This window comes from Silene latifolia, chromosome 7, assembly GCF_048544455.1.
Source record: "Silene latifolia isolate original U9 population chromosome 7, ASM4854445v1, whole genome shotgun sequence".
Lineage (NCBI taxonomy): Eukaryota > Viridiplantae > Streptophyta > Magnoliopsida > Caryophyllales > Caryophyllaceae > Silene > Silene latifolia.
In genome coordinates, this window is record NC_133532.1 from 83492768 (window position 1) to 83514186 (window position 21419).

The 21419-nt window shown below is 41.5% G+C and overlaps 1 non-coding gene and 1 pseudogene across 1 annotated transcript; both read right to left on the reverse strand.

The window, feature by feature from the left end:
• Positions 1 to 21419, reverse strand: part of LOC141590303 (uncharacterized) — a 472729-nt pseudogene that overhangs the window by 134388 nt on the left and 316922 nt on the right.
• LOC141593603 (small nucleolar RNA R71) lies at positions 12231 to 12337 on the reverse strand. Its single transcript, XR_012521676.1, has one exon. It is a non-coding gene; the product is annotated as a small nucleolar RNA R71 (small nucleolar RNA).

Consider the following 21419-nt stretch of genomic DNA (forward strand, 5'->3'; position numbering starts at 1 on the left):
TTTAGGGTGCATAACATGATCCATTTGTCTTAGTAAGGCATTTTGCAAATATGGTTTTGAATAGTCATCTGATCCGTCCTATATCCGGGTTAACCGGAGTCGGGATTGTCCTAGACTAATGCTGGAAGGGAACAGGCCCTGTACCAGACGGCTATATGAGGCGCGAGCCAGCCGGCGATACAAGGGGCCTCCCTCTGGTTTTGAAAATGAGAAATGGAGAGCCTGTTTAGGCGCGGGTTTGGACACGGTTTATGTGCCGTGTTCTGACCTTTTAGAAAACGTTATAAAACGTGCTGAAAATGGGTATTTGAACCCGGTTTGATTTGAAGGGGTCGTTTAGACCGCATTTGTTGATTTGAAGAACTCGACTCGAATAATCATCATTATTTTGATAATATTCGGTGTCGGGTTCGATTTGACAAACTTGACATGAATAGTTTTGAAAATGATTATGGACTAATTGTTTTAAGTCCATTTGAATGTTATTAGTCGATACTCGTCATCGTACCCGGGTTAAAATCCGGAATGGTATGTAGAACCAAGGATGACTTTGTGTTGGTGACAAATATGTTTGTTTGAAAATGTAAAGAAATGAAATAAAAGGCTTTAAAATACCTTTTAAATGTCATTAACCAAATATTATCACCGAAACACGGATTTAACCGTCATGGTATGACGAACCAAGGGTGAAAAATGTTTTATGGTTAAAACATGTGAAATAAAAAGACAATGGTTCGAAAATACTTGAAATGGTGAAAACCGATTAAAAATATGATAAATGGATTAAGGGAAATGACGAGAACAAACACGGTTGATCTCTGGTCTGAATACCCCATTTAGGCACGGGCTAGTTGGCGACCTAAGGGGCTTTTGCCTCAGACCAAAAATCAGTTTTGGCTCGTTTATTCCATGTTTTGGTTCATGTTATGCATGTTTTAGCATGTTAGAGTCATGAAACAAATGAAAGCATAATAAAAGAGGGTTTTTACACCCTCATACTTACATGTTTGGTTATGGCGAGTGACCGACGTAAGTGTAATAACTCGTTTGATCGGAAAAAACTCGGTTTAAAACCGTTTTGGTAAGGAAAAGAGTGTTTTAAGTTTAGTGATGGTGTAGTGGTCGAAGTGGTCGGTCAAGTGGTTTAATGCATGATGATGGTACCAAAAAATGTGTAAGGCTCGTGTTTACGATCGGTAGGTCGTAAATACGCGTCGGATTGTGACTTAAGAAGTCAAGTCGAGAATTTTAAGGGAGAAAAGAGGGGGCGGACACTCGCGTAAATCTCAAATGGGTGGCATTTGAGGGGTATTTATAGGAGAATGAGTGGTTGTGTGAGTTTTGAGCGACGTGGCCACTTGGGCTGCTCAAAGAGGCGCGAGCCACGTCGCGGTTCTTCGAGTTGTGTTGTCACTTTCACAACAAACGCAATCATGATTTGTTCTATCCTAGGTTTTGTAGTCACATGTTTGGTACTTGACCAACATGAATCCGGGAAAACTTATGGTAGAAGGTTTGGAAAGTTTTGTTTTTGGTGGTTGACTCGGTTTGACTCGTTGTTGGAGTCGGGATTTGAATTTTTTAGTCGGTTTTTGGTCCGGTGTCGATTTTGACTCTAGTTAGTGTCATTGCGACCCCGTCGTCGTGCATTAAACACTCCAGGTATTTTTGAAATGTTTTGAAATGTTTTATTTTGAAAATCGTTTTTAAGTTTTCCGACGTAAAGTTGTACACAAACTGTCGATCAAACGCCGCGATTCCAAAACATGTTGTAGTCCGATAATCATCGGGTGTTTGTTGGAGTCTCAGCAGATACTGGGTATCTACAAAGCCCCCACTTTGACTGAGGCTTGGACAGGGCGAAAGTCAAAGTAGAGCCCCCTGGTCAATCGAAGATTACAACCTGGAGACCCGAGCGACGTCGAGGCGGCTCGAAAGGATTCGGGCCAAGGACCTGCCATCGGGAAGGGCGACGCCAAGGCAAATCGAGGGTACGAGCCAAGGACCTATCGTCGGGAACAGTTTAGAGTCTATCGACTGTCCGTGCGGGTCTTTTAAAGTCCGTTAGACTACGTACAAAGGCTCGCCAGCCATAAGAAGGAGTCATACCTGAGGCATCTTCGGATATGTCCTTGCGCGTTTGCGGACAAAGGCTCGCCAGCTGTGATAAGGAAATGTACCCGAGGCATCTTCGGGATCTGTCCTTGAAACGTTGCGGACAAAGGCTCGCCAGCCATGGTAAGGAAATGTACCCGAGGCATCTTCGGGATCTATCCTTGGAAGGTTGCGGACAAAGGCTCGCCAGCCAAGACAAGGAAATGTACCCGAGGCATTTTCGGGATCTGTCCTTGAAAGGTTGCGGACAAAGGCTCGCCAGCCATGATAAGGAAATGTACCCGAGGCATCTTCGGGACCTGTCCTTGAAAGGTTGCGGACAAAGGCTCGCCAGCCAAGACAAGGAAATGTACCCGAGGCATCTTCGGAATCTGTCCTTGAAAGGTAAGGAAATGTACCCGAGGCATTTTCGGGATCTGTCGTTGAAGTATTTGCGGACAAAGGCTCGCCAGCCAAGACAGGGAAATGTACCCGAGGCATCTTCGGGATGTGTCCTTGGAGGGTCGCGGACAAAGGCTCGCCAGCCATGGGGCGGTCGGTTAATGGACCATTGGAATAGCCGCGTCAGACGGGCTTGTTTTGAAAGTAGCGAACTCGTGATGCCGCTGTGGGAATAGTGAGTATGGATTTTCACTATCACTGTTTTTGGAATGAGCGGGTTCCGCGAGGAAGCCCCCTGCTGTTATTTGAAGGAATAGTGAATTTGGAATCTTCACCATTCGTCGTTCTTCTTTGAATTTGGGGTGGCGGTTTCGATCGCCGTTGAATTTGAATTTTGGAGGAAACAACAAATTTTAAGTTTGCTATTACGTCTGAAGTGACGGTTTATGTGCCGCCGTAGACATTTGTAAGAAATAGTGAATTTGGAATCTTGACTATTGATTGAAGTGATGGTTTATGTGCCGCCGTTGACACGTGTGGTGAGAATAGTGGAATTCAATTTCCAGCTATTATTTTGAGCATGACGGTTTTAATTGTCGTCGCTTAAAAATTGAAGAAATAGCGGTTTTTGAATTTTCGCTATTTATTTTCGAAATTGAAGAAAAATAGTGAATTTGATTTTTCACTGTTTGTCTTTGTTTTTGAGAAAATGACGGTCCTTAATATCGTCATTGAAAATTTGAAGTTTATTACGGGAAATTGGGCTAAAGCCCAAAATTCGCTGAAAGAGCAAGGGGGAGGCCTGGTTTAGGCGCGAGCCACCTGGCGAACCAAAGGGGCTTCCCTATTTTTCTGTAAAAGACGCGAGGTTGGTCCGCATATCAACCTCACTTCATCTTCTTCCTTTCGACACAAAAACCCGCAAAAATCGCCATTTGAGGGACCTTTGCTAGCTTCCACTCGTGCCATCATCAACAATGTCATCTCAAGGTACGTATTTCCTCTTGAATCCATTTAAAATTGTTGATCCTTAGCTTGATTGAATTAGGGCTAATTTTACCCTAGAAAATCGAATTGGGCGTTTTTTATTGAGCCCATTTCGAGTGAAATTGATGCATGCATTGGGTTAGAAACCTGTTTAGGAGTATAGGGGTGCTTTTAGTCTGCATTTTGGTCCCCGTTCCCGCTTCCTATGCTCGAAAAACGTGAGTGAGGCGAGAAACCGTCTCATTTCACAATGCCAAGTTTATTTTCTTAGGTAGTGGGTCCCACTAGGTTGCATTGTAGTTGGGAAAACCCGTATTCACCATTCATGGACCTTCGTTGGATATTGTGGGCAAAATTGGATTTTTGCCTTTTGCGACGGTCTTACGTCTGACAAAATAAGCGTCTGTTTGGGCTTGAATTGAGTCAGTTTGCCTTGAAATGGACCTCATTGGTAATTTAGGTCACCTTGAGGCGTGATAAAATCACGTTTGCCTTTTTGCGGTCGTTTTTTAATTTTTGACCGGTTTGGGCTCAAATTAGCGTATGAATTGCCTTTTTGAGCCACAGAAAAATATCCCATTGTGTCGGGAATGTATTTTGGTTCGTAGGCGGACCCTGTAGGGGTCTTGAAATGCCATTTTTGCGGTTTTGACTCGTCTTTTGCTTGAAAAGAGAGGCGAGTCGTTTTTTTTGTTGTTTTTTGTGAACTTTGTTTGGTTGGTATTTTGGGCGGGATTGCCCTTGTTTTGCATTGCAGGTTGTGGTCTTTTTTTGGATTTATCCATTTCATGCCGTCGTAATGCCGAAATTTCGGCTAACGTTTTTTGTTGTTATTTTTTTTGATCGCAGGGTATCGTTTGGGACCTATGGGGTCCGTCGCTGAGGCTTTGGAGGAGGAAGTCGATCCTGGAGGGGCTGTAATGGCCGAGGAGGCTGCCGTATTCGAGGCGGTGGTGGAGGATGGTTCCCTAGAGGAGGAGAGGCGGCTGATGCGGCCGACTTGTCCTTTTCGTTGTGGCTCATAGACAAGGTGGCTGATGAGTGGGGTTCAGCACCGGGGTGGCGCGTCGCATCATGGTTCTTGGCCTCCTCATCATCCGAAGTCTGCAAGACACTGTCTTCATTTTTGTCGTGGAGCAGGAACGGGGTATTACCATAATGGTAATCACCTCTGATTCCGTTGTTGCTCCTTTGTTTCTTGTGTTGCTCTCTTTCTTTTCCGTTTGAGAGGATAGAGAGTGCTTAGTACGCTAGGTGGCGGATAGCCCCCAGTTCGTTGTTTTAGGCCAGTGTCTGTATGATAGACGGTTGTTTTAGGCCAGTGTCTGTATGATAGACGTCTGCATTGGATCTTGTTTGTACGGTCAGTTGTTCGTATCAAACGCGTGTCGATGTATTTTGCGTGAGGCGGTTTGTATATATGTGTTTTTGGATTGTAGTTTGTTTTGTGATTTTTGGGTTTTTGTGTTGTGTTTCGGACGAGCGTTGTCGGCTGTTGATTCTCCTTTTGCTTTGCACCAGTTCCTGCATCGTTAGTGTAGAAAACAGGCAATAGATAGTACATATGCGAAAATGCAAACACGTAGAAGCATTTTGATTGAAAACACGTAAATCATTTGTTTGAAAATCAAAATTAACCAAGATGACTTGAAGTTAAAATTGAAATTTTGAAATGAATTTTGAAAATTCCGTGACAAGTCGTCGTGTTCGGAATTCAAAAGGAAATGATTTGAAAATTTGAGCAATTAACTCGTGTCGTGAATTAAATTGCGTCGAAATTATTGAGATTGACTCGAAAAATTCAAACTCAAACCGTCAGGAAAGAATTTTAGAAGAGGATTTTTGCGAGTACATTTGCTTTTTGATGTTTGAGGTCAAGACTCGAATTTGTGAGTGCTTGAATTTTTGAGGAAAATTGACGTCGTGTTATCAATCTTCGATTTTGATTTTTGATGGAAAATTGCGAAAAAAGGGAAAACATTTCGGAATTTCGACTGACGTGGAAACGATCCATCGCGGATCGGGGCGACTAGCCCTTCCCCCTTAAAAAAATAAAGAAAAATCCGTATGTTTAAAGCTGCGTCATGGAAACCGTGTCGGATTTCGTAAAACGCGAAAACAAGGAAATGTGAGTGTAAGGAAACACAAAAATGTCCTCAATCACCCCGAAGAGGCGCGAGCTTCCTGGCGGGAGGTTTAAGGTGTCAGGAGAAAGCACAAGTTGAAAGAGACAAGTCAACAGCGGGAATCCTGAGGAAGCCTCAAAGCGGCGCGAGCAGCCTGGCGATGGAAGCAGGCTCTCCCCTTTTTCTGAAAAATGCGCTGATCATTTTGTATAAGCAGGGATGTTTGCGCTTCATTGTTTCATCATCCGAAACACGAAATCATCTCTACAAAACCTCTTCTTCTTCCACAAAAATATTTCATGGATGCTTTTGAGAACGCATTGCGACAATGGTGCCGGGATTTGTCGCCTCCCGAAAAATATCAACTCGTTTGCATGGGAGTTGGTCAATTGTTGGTGCTTCGTCAAGTCAAGGTGCAACCTTCGTTTCTTGAAGCATGTTCTCGGTTTTGGGATTCGAAACACCATGTTTTCGTTTTCCCGAAAGGTGAAATTTGTCCTCTTGCCGAAGAAGTTGGAGCCATTGGTGGGTGGCCGGGTTGCGTTCCGGTGCTTCCTCCGACTCGGTTGTGCTACAAGGAGAAATTCCGTTCCATGTTGGGCTTATCAACAAGCCAAATCAACTTTCTTCTTGCTCCACATGGTATGGATATGTTGGCTCTTATCAACATCTTTTCAAACTGATTAGATGTTAATGTCTCGAAGGTGGCTAGGAGAAGGGCTCTTGCATTTTTCCTCGTCCATGTGTACCTCTTCGTTGATGTCTTGAAGAAGGAGGGGCCAAGATGTCATGGTAACATGACCCTTATCCATGTGATTGAGCAAATGGAGCATGGTAGAGATCCATCATGGTTGGTGCTTGGAGAGATTATCCAAGCTTTGGACAAGGAAGACTCTTGTGGAGAAGCTCCCTCTTTCGGATCCCCGAGGATCCTCCAAGTGTGGCTATTGGAGAGGTTAAGGCATGTAGAGCCTCCGGTTAATCCTTCTTCTTACTCCTTCCGTCACCTTACTATGAGGAAGAAGTTGTACGCGGATAGTTTTGCTTCCACCGAGGCCTATTGGGCCGCGAGATTGGCGGAGGAGGGTGGTCCTCATATCCGTTGGGTGATGTCGTGGTGGCACTTGAGGTCCTTCACGGGGTTGCCCGCTTCAGGTGCTAGTCTTCGTTCTTTGATGGTGGTGGGTTTGAAGGTTGTTTCCTTCATATATCCCGAAAGGCTCATGAGGCAATGGGGCGTCAACAAAAGGTGCCCGCTCAAGATACTCTTGTCCAAGAGAATGTTTTCCGGAACTCCGAGCTCGTGGAATTCTTCGAAAGGTGGTGGGCCACTCGGCCGCTTTGGGAGGTGCCAAACCCCGCTGCCACGACATGGGTGACTCCCGCTTATGTCAAGTGGTCACGTGCTCCGTCCTTGGAAGAGAGATCCAAATTTCTTAAGGACGAGGTTGTCGACTTGAAGTACCGAGAGGTTGGCAAGGCCAACCGTGCCTTCTTTGAGGAGTATGTTGATGGAGCTACCCCCGATGTGATGAGACCACCGAAGAGGAGGAGTTCCGGCCCCAAGAATATGGTGGGCCGTGCATTGGCTCGTCTTGGGTCGAATATGGGGTCTTGTGCTAGACCGGAGGCCGTCGCCGTCTTAGATCCGTCGAGGATCCGTTCCGAGGAGGAAATCCATGCTAGGCGGGCCAACAAGAAGAACAAGGGGAAGATGTACCCCGAGGGAAAAGGCAAGGGTAGAATGGAAGAGTGAAGACCTCCATTACCCACTTTATTATTATGTTGTAGTAGTGTAGTGAGTTTTTATTATGTTGTACTAGCTAGTTATTGTATGTTTTGTGCTAGTTTTATTATGTGAGGTGTTTTAGTTGACACCTTAGCTTTGACAAGTTGTAGACTCGTCGAGCTGTCTTTGTTGTAATTGTAATCCCTCCCGTTATTAATTAAATAAGAGGATTGCTTGTGTCGAAAATTGTGAACGCTTGTTTCTTCAATCCAGTTGGTGAAGGCAATTCAATTTGAACTGTCCTAAACAATTGCACTTGGGAAAGTGGTATTTTGTGGAAAGGAAGAAAGGCTCATTTTTTGTATTTTTGTGGAAAAGTGTAACACCCCCATACTACAAGTGCCTTACCAGGACCACTCAGGTATAAGGATGCTACCATCTCGGTTACCCGAGGCATGATATTCATTAGACAATAACGAAACAACTTTAAAAGTAAATAAAGTTTAAAGTGATTACATAGCAATACCAAACTGATAAAAAGAAATACAAGATCCTCAGACGGTCTACTGCTAAAACTATCAAAGCTATAAAACATCGTCTGACACAGCGGAAGACTTCTAACTGCCACGTGATGACTCATCCCAGCTATCCCATACACATCACATCATACCTGCTCAATAACTGCTCACCACCCCCGAATGGATCACCACAGTTTTTAAAACATTTAAACGTGGTCAGTACTAATCACACAACTCAATATATATCAACAATAAGATAAACAGACAGCTTAACCGTCACACACACAACCACACCAATTCCAACAATCTCAATCACCGATCGTCCACTTTGGACCCCCTACCAAAGATGGGGGACCGCAGCCGTACCCACCAAATCCCCGCTCCTCATAATGAGCGATAACCCTGTCCATTAATGTGCACATCCCTTCTGTGGCGGGTTCCACAGAAGGCGAAACTAGGGCGTGAAGCCACTCCCGCAAGTGACCTCACTCAGCCGAGGCCACGCCTCGCGAACCACAGACAACGATCACAATCACAATCACAATACAATTACTATATCAAACAATCAATCTCAACACATCAACAATCATCCCATTATGGGACTAATACTGAGTAGGAAATCCTACCTGGAACAGCAACACAATCAGACGGTCTCAACAGCTGTATCACAAATCCTTTTCTACGAATCCTCCTCCTAACATATAATCACATAATTACTAACAATCACAAAACTAACACAAAACTCCCAATCCCAAAATTAGGGTTTAACGAAACTTGACGAAATACTATAAAATTGGTATGTAGATCTTACCCTCGACGCAAGGATCACAAAAGTATAAAGAACGATGGAATCCGACCTCTCAAGCTCCGGGATTTGTCAACAACACGGATGAATGCGAAGAACGTAACTTGAATCTCCCTTTTAATGTTATTAGGTTTGTAAAAGTGTATTATGAAAGTGACGGAAAGATTTATATATTAATCCGTGTTATTAACAAAACCCGTCGAATTATCACTCGCTAACCGAGCTACTCGATCGAGTAGCTAAGGTACTCGATCGAGTGCCCCCTTACTCGATCGAGTATCCTAGTTACTCGATCGAGTACCCAACAGTCGAAACTATTTTAAAACGCAACTCACCCTTACTCGACAGAGTAAGGCCTACTCGATAGAGTACCCAAAGACTCATAAATACGGAGTATTACAGTCTTCCCTCCTTAAAAAGAACTTCGTCCCCGAAGTTCAACCCATACATAAAAACAAACATACTAACTCGGTCAAGACGCAACAAAGCAACTAAGAACTCAAAACAAAACCCCAACTTACAGAACATAAAACCATGAACTCTTAACACCAACTCTACCAACTATTCCTAGCTCCACACCTCGCTCACGATGTCGTATCAACTACATCATCAACTCTCCCGACACTAACTCCATACATAACCAACTACATAAACATCAAACGGAATGTTACATTCTACCACCCTTAAAAGGAACTTCGTCCTCGAAGTTTACTCACACTCATAACCTCATCATCCAACTGTCAACACTATCGAAGTATTCTCGCATTCCTAATATTGAACTACTACAAGCACGTCCATGACCTTTTAACACTATCAACCACAACATATACAAATCAATACCTTATGCTACACCAACACTCTAGTTCCAAATATACTACCATATGTACAACCATCAAAATCTTTTTTATCGCATCCTACTCCTCTTAAGATAAATGTTACGTCCTCGTAACTCGCTAATACTAAATCCTAGATATATCTTTTCATTATCCTCATCACCACCGCAAGGCAAAGATAACCACCTAGAACCTAAACACTCGCCCCATGCACATATCCAAGGCTCTCTTACTTAAACAACTCTTATACTTCACTTCACTCGTCACACCACCTAACCTATATGATGTGACCATAATTGGCGCATATTTAGCCCCCGAATTAGCCTTGTTTCCATGCTTTTTAGTGCTTATTTGGGTCATTTCTTATCTTTAGTTCTTTCTTTTGCATATTCTTTGAGATTTTGATCCCTTGGTAGGAAAGGAGTAAGAATCTTGCATTTTCATGGCAAAACGAGACTAAATTGATCGAATTCAATGACCAAGCATCAAGGAGAGACAAGATTATAAGGCCTTTGTACATATCATAGTAGAAGAGCAATGTTGAGGAAAGATCCTTGAGTCCCCAAGGAAATCCCCAAGGAATTTATGAAGAAAAGGGAAGAAAAGAAGAAGTTACTATGCTGACTGACAATCCGAGCGGATTGTCAACAATCCGTCCGTCCAGCCCCGCACAATCCGAGCGTCCGTGCAATCCGCTCGGATTCCCCCTCAACAATCCGCCCGGATTCCTCGGGAATCCGCTCGGATTCCACCGCCCAAATCCGTCCGTCCCGACCTTATTCCGCCCGGATTTCTTCACAGCACGGATTGTCTTCTTCAAGCTACGAAAAGAGAAGCCCTTCTCTCAGAAAATACCGGGTCCTCCTTGCTCAACTTAAAAAGTGTAATTACTAGTTTAGCCCTTAGTTAACCCTAATGCATCCTCCCTAATTTTCACTATAAATACCCCATTAGGCTAATTAGAGGAGCATGTTATTTTTATCAATAATTAGTGTAGTTAATATCAATCAAATCTCTCTTCAATATTGTAATCAAGTATTAATCAAGTTTTAATCCAAGTTTTAGTTCTTTAATCTCTCTTTTGTTCATCCTTTATTTTGGGTAATTGAAGATTATTTGGGTTATTATTGGGAGATTGACAACCTCTCAATCTAGCATTCAAGTACTTCTATTATTCTTGCTTTATTATTGGAATCATTAGTAGGTATAATCTCTTAATCCCTTTTTAATTATTGTTAATTTATTCATCATGTTTCATATTGTTGGTATGATTGACAACCTTGCTAGCATGATCAACATGATAATGAGTGAGTAGTCTCTTAGCTAGGGTTAATGGGTGATTAGAGGAAACCAACATGGAGAATGATTCATGCTTAAATTAATATGCTTTCATGTTTTATTTGCTTGCTTGTTTTGATCTCAACTCATGCACATGTTATATTTGATGAAATGCTAAGCCTATGAATCCTTGCATTTACTATCATCTTCTATCCTTTCAATGAGACTTGTAAGACATAACCCAACTCGAGTCTCATTAGACCATGCAAGTTGTTGAGTAGGGAAGATTAAGTCGACTTGTAAGTGTTGTACAATCTAATCGATTCGGCTCCGGGACCCAAACTTTCCTAGGATTGTAAGATATAACCCAACTCAATCCATCACAACAATAATTGCTTGCTTATAATTTGAGAACATGTTTTTATGATCATATCCCATGATTCGCCTATGATCCCATGGCACCCTTGTGCCTTTAATCAATTGTTTACACCCCTTTTTATTCATCTTGCTTGTTTATTTTCATTGTTATTCTAGTTTAGTAACCTTCTACATCAACCCAATTTGTGACACCCCTTAGACACCACTAGTTACAATAGAAATCTCATTTCAACTCCCGTCCCTTGGGATCCGACCTTTACTTGCCTCTTTACTAATTGTAGAGTTGCTTGTTAAGCTATAAATTGTGTTTTGATTCGACCGTGACCAACGACCACATCTTAATTTGTGAACACTTAGCGGGATCGCATCAAAAATGGCGCCGTTGCCGGGGACGGTGTTTGTTTGACTTAGATTTCTTTTTATTGTTATTAGTTGTGTCTTTCTTCACCTTGAGGAAGTAAAATTCCTCAAGGTTTGTTCTAATTGTTTTCGAGTTGTTTGATATTTTGCATGTCTAGAAGGTTACAAAGTGATTTGTTACCTTTTGACCGTGAAATCGAAAGAACCTTGACGAACAATAGGAGACTTGTTAGGAGGAATTTGAGAGGTGTTGGTGAAGTTGTTCAACCCACTAGTGAGTTTGTCAATCCTTTCGCAATAGAAGGAGAAGAAAACCCATTACACAATACCCCACAAAATCCACCTACAATGCCAAATTTCTCGTCACACTCCGTACCCACCGAGGAGAATCTACCAAATGGTACTCCTACACCGCAACATCTCACCGGAAATTTTATTGCCAAGTCCGCTTTCATCCAACTAGTTGAGAGGAGCCAATTTGGGGGGATGCCTAGTGGGGATCCTCATTCTCATATGGAAACCTTTTGCGATTATTGTGATGCTATCTCTCAAACGGGCGTGACTCAAGACCAAATTAGATGGGTCTTATTTCCTTTTTCCTTAATCGGCACCGCAAAGCAATGGTTGAAGGGCCTTGATAAGGCCACCCTTGGAATAGATTCTTGGAAGAAGTTGGCTCTAGCTTTCTACAAAAAATTCTACCCACCGGAAAAGACCAACATGCTAAGAGCTCAAATTACGGGTTTTAAGCAAAGGGATGAAGAGTCTTTGTATGAAGCTTGGGAGCGGTTCAAGGGAATTTGTCGCTCATGTCCTCACCATGGACTTAGCGAATGGTTTTTGGTGCAACAATTTTGGAATGGTTTATATGAAGATTCAAGAAATATCCTTAATATGGGATCGAATGGGATGTTCACCGAGGTTGATGACAACCAAACTTGGAGAAAAATTGAAGAGATGGCAATCCACAATTCACAATATAGTAGGCCTCGCAAGGCTACTAGAGGAGGAAAGTATGAAGTGGACGTCGTTACTCAATTAGGTGCCCAACTAAGCTCCCATATCGATACAATCAACTTGAAGTTTGAACAAGCTATGGCTAGACTTGAGGAAAACTCAAAATCATCGAAGCATCATGTCAATGCCATGACGGCATCCTCATCAATCCCAAGTGGGATATGTGAGAATTGTGGAACTTTGGGTCATGACCCAAGTGAGTGTAGGGGAACAACCGAACAAGTGAATGCTTTCCAAACATATAAAAGTGGTACCCCTTATTCAAATTTTTACAATGAAAACACCAAGTTCCATCCAAATCTCTCATACAAAAGCCAAAATGTTCAAAACCCTCAAACAACATACACTCCACCACCCATGAGAAACCAAAGTCAAAGACCCTTTTACAATCAAAACCAAGGTTACCAAAATCAAAATCCATACAATCACCAAAATGACCAAGGTTTTGACGTCCAAAAAGCGGTCCTCCAAATGCAAAAGAATCAACAAGAATTTTTCACCCAAATGCAAAAAGATAGCCAAGCAAAGGAAACCACCATCAACAACATTCTAGCTCACACCAAGATGTTGGAAACACAATTGACTCAACTAGCATCTTCAAGCTCACAAAGACAAAAGGGGCAATTACCACCTCAAAGTAATCCCCCTAGACATGAAACGGTTAGTGCCATTAACTTGAGAAGTGGTACAAGGTATGAAGCACCGAAGAAGCAAGTTGAGGATGAAGTTGTGGAAGCTAGTGAAAAGGAAGAAATTGTGCAAAACTCCAAAGATAGAGAATCATCAAAAGAAGAAAGTTCAAAGAAAAATGAAGACAAGGCCAAAGAGAAGGAGCCCATTGTGATTAGACTTCCTTTTCCAAGTCGTCAAGCCAAGCCCAAATTTGATGATCAACTTGGAAAGTTCATGGAAATTGTGAAGAATTTAGAAGTCTCAATTCCTTTCACGGAATTAATCAATCACGTTCCGGCCTATGCGAAGTATATGAAAGATATCCTCACAAAGAAGAAGTCGATCCGGAAGCTTGAGACTATCGCCTTCACTAAGGTGAGTAGTGCAATACTTCAAGGGAGTTCACCTCCAAAGTTAAAGGATCCGGGAAGCTTCTCAATACCGTGTACCATTGGCGACACGACGATCAACAAAGCCTTATGTGATCTAGGGGCTAGTGTGAGTGTCATGCCGTACTCGGTGAGTAAAAGGTTGGGGATGGGAGAGCTTAAATGCACCAACATCACACTCCAAATGGCCGATAGATCGACGAAGACACCGTTAGGGATATGGGAAGATGTCCCCGTGCGAATTGGGAAGTTTTTCATCCCGGTGGACTTTGTCATTTTTGATATGGAGGAAGATTCCAACATTCCAATCATCCTAGGAAGACCTTTCCTACACACCGCCGGTGCGGTGATTGATGTGAAACATGGTGAGCTCACTCTAGAAGTGGGAGATGAAAGCATAACTTTTAATCTTGACAAGACTATGAGAGCTCCTCGTTTGCATGAGCCATGTTTCATGATTGATCATTATAGCCGAAAAGATGAAAGGAAGAAATCGGAACTCCAATGGAGGAAGAAAATTGAAGATGCTCCATTCAAAGAGCAAGTGAATTATGACAATGAGAGCTTTCAAAGCTCATCAAAATCAACCAAGGAAGAAGAGGATGGCCACATTGGCCAAGAGAAGAAATTGGGAGAGTTGTCTCCATCCAAGCAAGAGATTTTCAATGATCAACTCAATGAAGTTTGTGGTCTTTGGGACGACGAATTTGAAGGGATTTTTAATCCCTACATTGGACATGCCATCGATCATGATCAACAACAAGGGCCACGGTCTATTGAGGACCTCTACCATAATAATGAGCAAGCTTTTGATTACTTCTTCAAGGTGTTGAGCAACATCAACAACACCTTGAACATGCCCCCTTGACATCTCATCGAGAATGAGAGTTTGGTGGAGTCCTCCCTAAACCACCACTTGTAAATATTTCTAACTCCCTAACTTACATTTCAATTCTTGTATTACATTTTTGTCATCTTTGGATTTTTATTTACTTTGATCAAAATAATTGTCATGTAAGAGAGAAGTGAGGGAGGGACTAACAATTTCAATTGATGTGTAGTGCTTTACCTTAGTGTGAGGATGGCAATTGCCTAGGCTATCCATGCCTTAGTAGTGCCCCCACAATGAAGAACACAAGACTTGAAAGAAAGAATGGAAGAATGATAAAGGGAATGCGCTAAGGGAAGAATCCGAGCGGATTCCCAAGAATCCGACCGTCTTATGCAATCCGAGCGTCCTGCAGAAAAGACGCCCGTCTTGAACTGAGCTGATTTTTGAAATTTTCTTGACTGTTAAAGAATCCGAGCGGATTTCTGAAAATCCGCCCGTCTTGAAGAATCCGTCCGTCTTGTGAGAAAGACGCCCGTCTTTGCAGCTGAGGAAAACAAGCAAATTTCTCTGGACAGAAATCTGTCCGTCTTTGAGCAAATCCGCCCGTCCCGTGTTCAGCAAATCCGAGCGGATTGTACCAAATCCGCCCGTCTTTAGGCGAGTTTTTCAAAGGTAGAAGAAGCAGAATCCGCACAGATTGAGCCTAATCCGCACGGATTGCCCCTGCAGTTTTGAAATTTTCGGCCTCTTTAAAACCCCTCCCACCTTCATTCATTCATTCATTCATTCATAAACACTACCCACAACATCAAAACCCTCATCCTCTCCATCATAAAAACAAAAACCCTCAACAACATTCACCAAAATCAAATCAAACCATCCTTCCAACAACAAATTAATCACTCCTTCTTCAACAAAAATCAAAACCAAGAACAAAATCTTCAACCTTTGAGTCGATTTTTGTTTTCATAAAGGCAAAGCCTTTCACCTTCAAATCGATTTGGGCATACTACAAATTGAAGATTTTTCACTCTTTTCTTGGTTAAGCTCATAAATGGCAAGGACTAAGGGAGCAACAAAGGCACCAAAGGCTAAGGCACTCTCACAAAGGCAAAAGGCTCTTCAAACAAAGAAAGCTTTGGCTATGGTGGTGGCAACACCAAACTTGGAAGTGCAACAACAACAACAACCTTCTATGGGACCATCAACATCTTCTACTCCGTGAAGCTAGATCGTTCACCTTGCCCTCGAAGATTTGTCGCCTAAGCGTCCACCGGACCAATTATCTACTTCCCCTTTCCGAAGAAGCCGAGTATATCATTCAACAACAAAAGGGTGATCTTGAAACCCCCTCCTCTTCCATTGTCATACCACCTTACCCCTTTGAGTATGAAGAGTTCAAGCCGGAAGGAATTGAAATTGGGAAAGACTATGTGACTCTTCTCATGCAAGCAATGCACAAGCAAGCCCATGAAGATTGGAAAAATGCTTATTTGGCTCAATATCCACCCCTCCTATATCTAGCTAGGCAAAGACTCCTTGATCCATCTTGTCCTTTGCCTAGTTGGGCGGATAGAGAAGTCTTATTTCCGGGTGCATCTAGGGACGTGGTGGGAGACAATGAGGTTGTTGGAAATGATGAAGAAGTTGATGATAATATTGAGGAAGAAGCAAGTGAAGAAGAAAAAGATGGTGAAGATGGTGAAGATGAAGATGAGGAAGATGAGGAAGAAAGTAAAGAAGCAAATGACAAGGAAAGTGGCAATGTGACCACTTCTCATGAGGGAAGTGATGATGATGATAGCATGATGGAAGACTAGCAAGCCTTGGAGACTCCTACACTCCCATGGTTTGTCTATATCTCTTTGTATTTTATTTAATTTTGATCATTTGTTGGAGTAGTCCTAGCCCCATCAAAGGACTCACACCTCGGTACCATTGAGGTGATCTTATTTTATTGTTCCCGTTTTGAAAATCCAAAATGACAAATTAGTTTCATGCATAGCATAGTGTGTGCATAAACTATACCCATCTTTTGACATTAGCAATAGTGTCTTACTCGGTTTGGGGAAGTTAATGCATACGCAACGGGAGGTAATCTAAATTATCCTCTCCGTCATAACAAAAACCATGCATCATGTAGTGTAGCTTAGTGTAGATTGCATTTAGTATAGAAATCATGCATCATCTTTGCATAATTTCCATCATTTTGGCCATTGAGGACAATGCCCATATTAGTGTGGGGATGGGAATTCTAACATTTAACTCTTATTTAAAAATCCAAAAAAATCGAAAAATTTGAAAAATTGAAAACCCAAAAATATGTTTATTTCCTTTGTATATATTGTCTTGTATATATTGTGTTTGTTTTATCCTTGTTCACATTGATCGACTACGCCACATCCGAGACATGAGGATATTGAAGACCGCATGGTATGATCTTTCCAATGTCCTTTTTCCTCTTTATGTTAATGACTATGTGGCTTTATTTTGATTAATGCGGTAAAAACAATGTGAACTTAGGATTGCATTTAGTTTATTTGGCATATTAGTTGGTAGAATCACATGCATTAGGATGTTTATATGTTAGTTGCATCATGGCATGTAGTTGCATGTTAGAAATGTTTTGAAAAATGCCTATTTAGGAACTTTGACAAGAGCAACTAAGCCAGTATAAATACTTGTTCAACTTAAGACTTTGCCTACTAGAATGGTTGTAAAACACCCTAGATAGTGTCATACTAGTGTCTTTTGACCCATGACCCAAGGCCTAGTCAAGGGTTTGCATGTGAGTCACCTATCCAACCCCGTGATGCGATATGGACTTGGTTAACTTGTCTAGGTGACCTTGTTTGACCTTGTGGTAAGGCAACCCAAAATTTTTTTCTATCAATAAGCTTGAAGTGCTCATCTCAAACAAATTTTGTCATGTGGAAGTAATGTAATGCCAAGGAAACCTCAAGTGTTATGAATTGTTGAATGTTGAGAAATTTTAAGTTGTTTTGATGGAGGTTTACCACTTCGATGTGCTTTGGTGTGGGATCCATTGAATTGGGCCCCCATACGGTTGTGAATTCGGCCGCCCAGAGACAGAGTGACTTCACCCCGAAAAGCTATTGTCTAGAGGTTAACCGGTTGCCTAATAAGCGATTGGCGAAAGCAAAGGACACTAGCCCGGAAGGGACAAACCCCATCTTAAATTTTTGAAATGTGAAAGTGAAATGAGGACGATTTTGAAATACTAGTCATATCCATCCGTTGTGAATAAAGATTTGAGCATTTCATTCCCAAAAAGCCTTTTGTCAAGCCGCTTGGTCGAGCTTGGGACGATCCATGACCTTTACTTTTGTAGAGAATTCGAGACTTGTCATGTCATATGCCACTAGCATCATAGGGATCATCATTCCACCACCATCCGATCGCTCTTGACGAAAGCATTTGGAAATTGAGGACGAAAGTAGTCTAGTTTAACACCATTTGGAGGTGATTTAGTGCCATCCTCTTAGACTTAGTAATTTGTTGAACTAGTATTTGTGAAGGATTACATGCTCTTAAATTTGTTCCTCTTTAGTGCCTCCGCCACTTGATGAGGGAGTGGCTATTCCTTTTGTAGATGCATCCATTATGTGTTTTTGTGTGCTTAATGTTTAGATGTGTCGCCATTTTGGCAAGACCCACCTTGCCTTGCAAGAAGGCATCCTACCTCATGGTTGCCTTGTTGTGAGTTGAAGGGGCGGAGTGAGACCCGCTAATTGTCTCATATCGGCTATATTATTAGGATAGGTTAGTATTGGTCCTAGTCTTTGTCACCTCTTTACTCGGGACGAGCAAAGGTTCGGTTTGGGGATATTTGATGGGACCATAATTGGCGCATATTTAGCCCCCGAATTAGCCTTGTTTCCATGCTTTTTAGTGCTTATTTGGGTCATTTCTTATCTTTAGTTCTTTGTTTTGCATATTCTTTGAGATTTTGATCCCTTGGTAGGAAAGGAGTAAGAATCTTGCATTTTCATGGCAAAACGAGACTAAATTGATCGAATTCAATGACCAAGCATCAAGGAGAGACAAGATTAGAAGGCCTTTGTACATATCATAGTAGAAGAGCAATGTTGAGAAAAGATCCTTGAGTCCCCAAGAAATCCCCAAGGAATTTATGAAGAAAAGGGAAGAAAAGAAGAAGTTACTATCTTTGACGACAATCCAAGCGGATTGTCAACAATCCGTCCGTCCAGCCCCAGCACAATCCGAGCGTCCCGTGCCTGAATCCGCTCGGATTCCCCCTCAACAATCCGCCCGGATTCCTCAGAATCCGCTCGGATTCCACCGCCCAAATCCGTCCGTCCCGACCTTATTCCGCCCGGATTTCTTCACAGCACGGATTGTCTTCTTCAAGCTACGAAAAGAGAAGCCCTTCTCTCAGAAAATACCGGGTCCTCCTTGCTCAACTTAAAAAGTGTAATTACTAGTTTAGCCCTTAGTTAACCCTAATGCATCCTCCCTAATTTTCACTATAAATACCCCATTAGGCTAATTAGAGGAGCATGTTCTTTTTATCAATAATTAGTGTAGTTAATATCAATCAAATCTCTCTTCAATATTGTAATCAAGTATTAATCAAGTTTTAATCCAAGTTTTAGTTCTTTAATCTCTCTTTTGTTCATCCTTTATTTTGGGTAATTGAAGATTATTTGGGTTATTATTGGGAGATTGACAACCTCTCAATCTAGCATTCAAGTACTTCTATTATTCTTGCTTTATTATTGGAATCATTAGTAGGTATAATCTCTTAATCCCTTTTTAATTATTGTTAATTTATTCATCATGTCTCATATTGTTGGTATGATTGACAACCTTGCTAGCATGATCAACATGATAATGAATGAGTAGTCTCTTAGCTAGGGTTAATGGGTGATTAGGGGAAACCAACATGGGGAATGATTCATGCTTAAATTAATATGCTTTCATGTTTTATTTGCTTGCTTGTTTTGATCTCAACTCATGCACATGTTATATTTGATGAAATGCTAAGCCTATGAATCCTTGCATTTACTATCATCTTCTATCCTTTCAATAAGACTTGTAAGACATAACTCAACTCGAGTCTCATTAGACCATGCATGTTGTTGAGTAGGGAAGATTAAGTCGACTTGTAGGTGTTGTACAATCTAATCGATTCGGCTCCGGGACCCAAACTTTCCTAGGATTGTAAGATATAACCCAACTCAGTCCATCACAACAATAATTGCTTGCTTATAATTTGAGAACATGTTTGTATGATCATATCCCATGATTCCCCTATGATCCCATGACACCCTAGTGCCTTTAATCAATTGTTTACACCCCTTTTTATTCATCTTGCTTGTTTATTTTCATTGTTATTCTAGTTTAGTAACGTTCTACATCAACCCAATTTGTGACACCCCTTAGACACCACTAGTTACAATAGAAATCTCATTTCAACTCCCGTCCCTTGGGATCCGACCTTTACTTGCCTCTTTACTAATTGTAGAGTTGCTTGTTAAGCTATAAATTGTGTTTTGATTCGACCGTGACCAACGACCACATCTTAATTTGTGAACACTTAGCGGGATCGCATCACTATACCACAAAATCCTTAACTTAAACCAAAACTTCACTTGTTCCCTACTACCGCAACATGACACACCTCTCTATATAAACTACATAAAACTCTTATCGTCAAAAGCATAACTCACGATCCACACTTGTTACGTACACTCACACTAGATCCTCAAGTTCATTTCTTCCATTACCGCAAGACTCATATATAACTTAACACGACACTAATTACTCAACACCCTACACTCACTGTCTCAACAAAGGATTATGCACCACCTGCATATATCAGATCATGACTATGACTACTGATGCCTCAACTTAAAACAAGATCAAAATTACTGTATCAACTTCTCACAACTGTGTCCCATCAACAGAATGTCACTATACCATGACAACAACGAAAACATGTACAACTCTCTTTCATATCATACTCTACCCTCATTCTCAAACTTAACCTGGTAAAGAAAACATCAATAAACAAAAAAACTGTCTATCCGTACAAACTGAAACTCACAGGAAGCAACATTAAACAAAACAACAATTTATGTGTAACTGGTATGTACTTTCGAAACTTGAATCATAATAATCCCGCCTAGTCCACCACAACCGGTGACGACATCACAATACCACCACCAACAGCTACACCGCAATGCGAAAATACCCGCATCACAACACTAGGTACCGTGCCCGGATCACCACCCGAGGCACCATAACCACATCGATAGTCATCACAACTTACACATGTAGGGTAATATCCGTATAAGACCCTTTAAATTTAGGACTATAACGTAAATTTAACATGTGAAATATGGTCATAAACGAAATACAATACAGAAACGACAAAGATAAAGAATCAACCTCGGGTCCTTTGTAGTGCGGCGTAAAGAACAGAAATCAACAGAGATTTCCTCCTAATTGTTGCACCCAAGACCGTCTGAGACTATGCCCTTGTGCTAGAAATGCTTTCTAATTGACTTGCAATATTGAGAAAGCTCTTGTGAGGTTTTACGATGTGAGATCTAGGAATTTCGAGAAAAAATTGCACTTTGAAACCCTAATTGTTTTTGACTAATGACGATTAGGTTAAGCAAGAGGAGAAGCTCTCCTTTTGTTCTCCTAATCTCGGCAAAACCGAGAGGGCTCATGGGGAAGTGGGCTTCCACTTCCTCTTAATTTTAGCTCGAGGTCCAGTTCGCCCAATGCTAAAATGTATATGACGAGTTTTAATAAATCGTCATCGGTTATCGGCTATTAAAATATCAACTAATAACACGGGTTAGTTGAATTATTAATACATGTCCGACAAAGACGATATTGTATAATTCATTCAATATACATTAATTAAATATAATCGTTTATATTTAATTTACGAATTAACTGTTTAATTCGCCTTAGCCCATAATATTTAATCCGTATTGAATA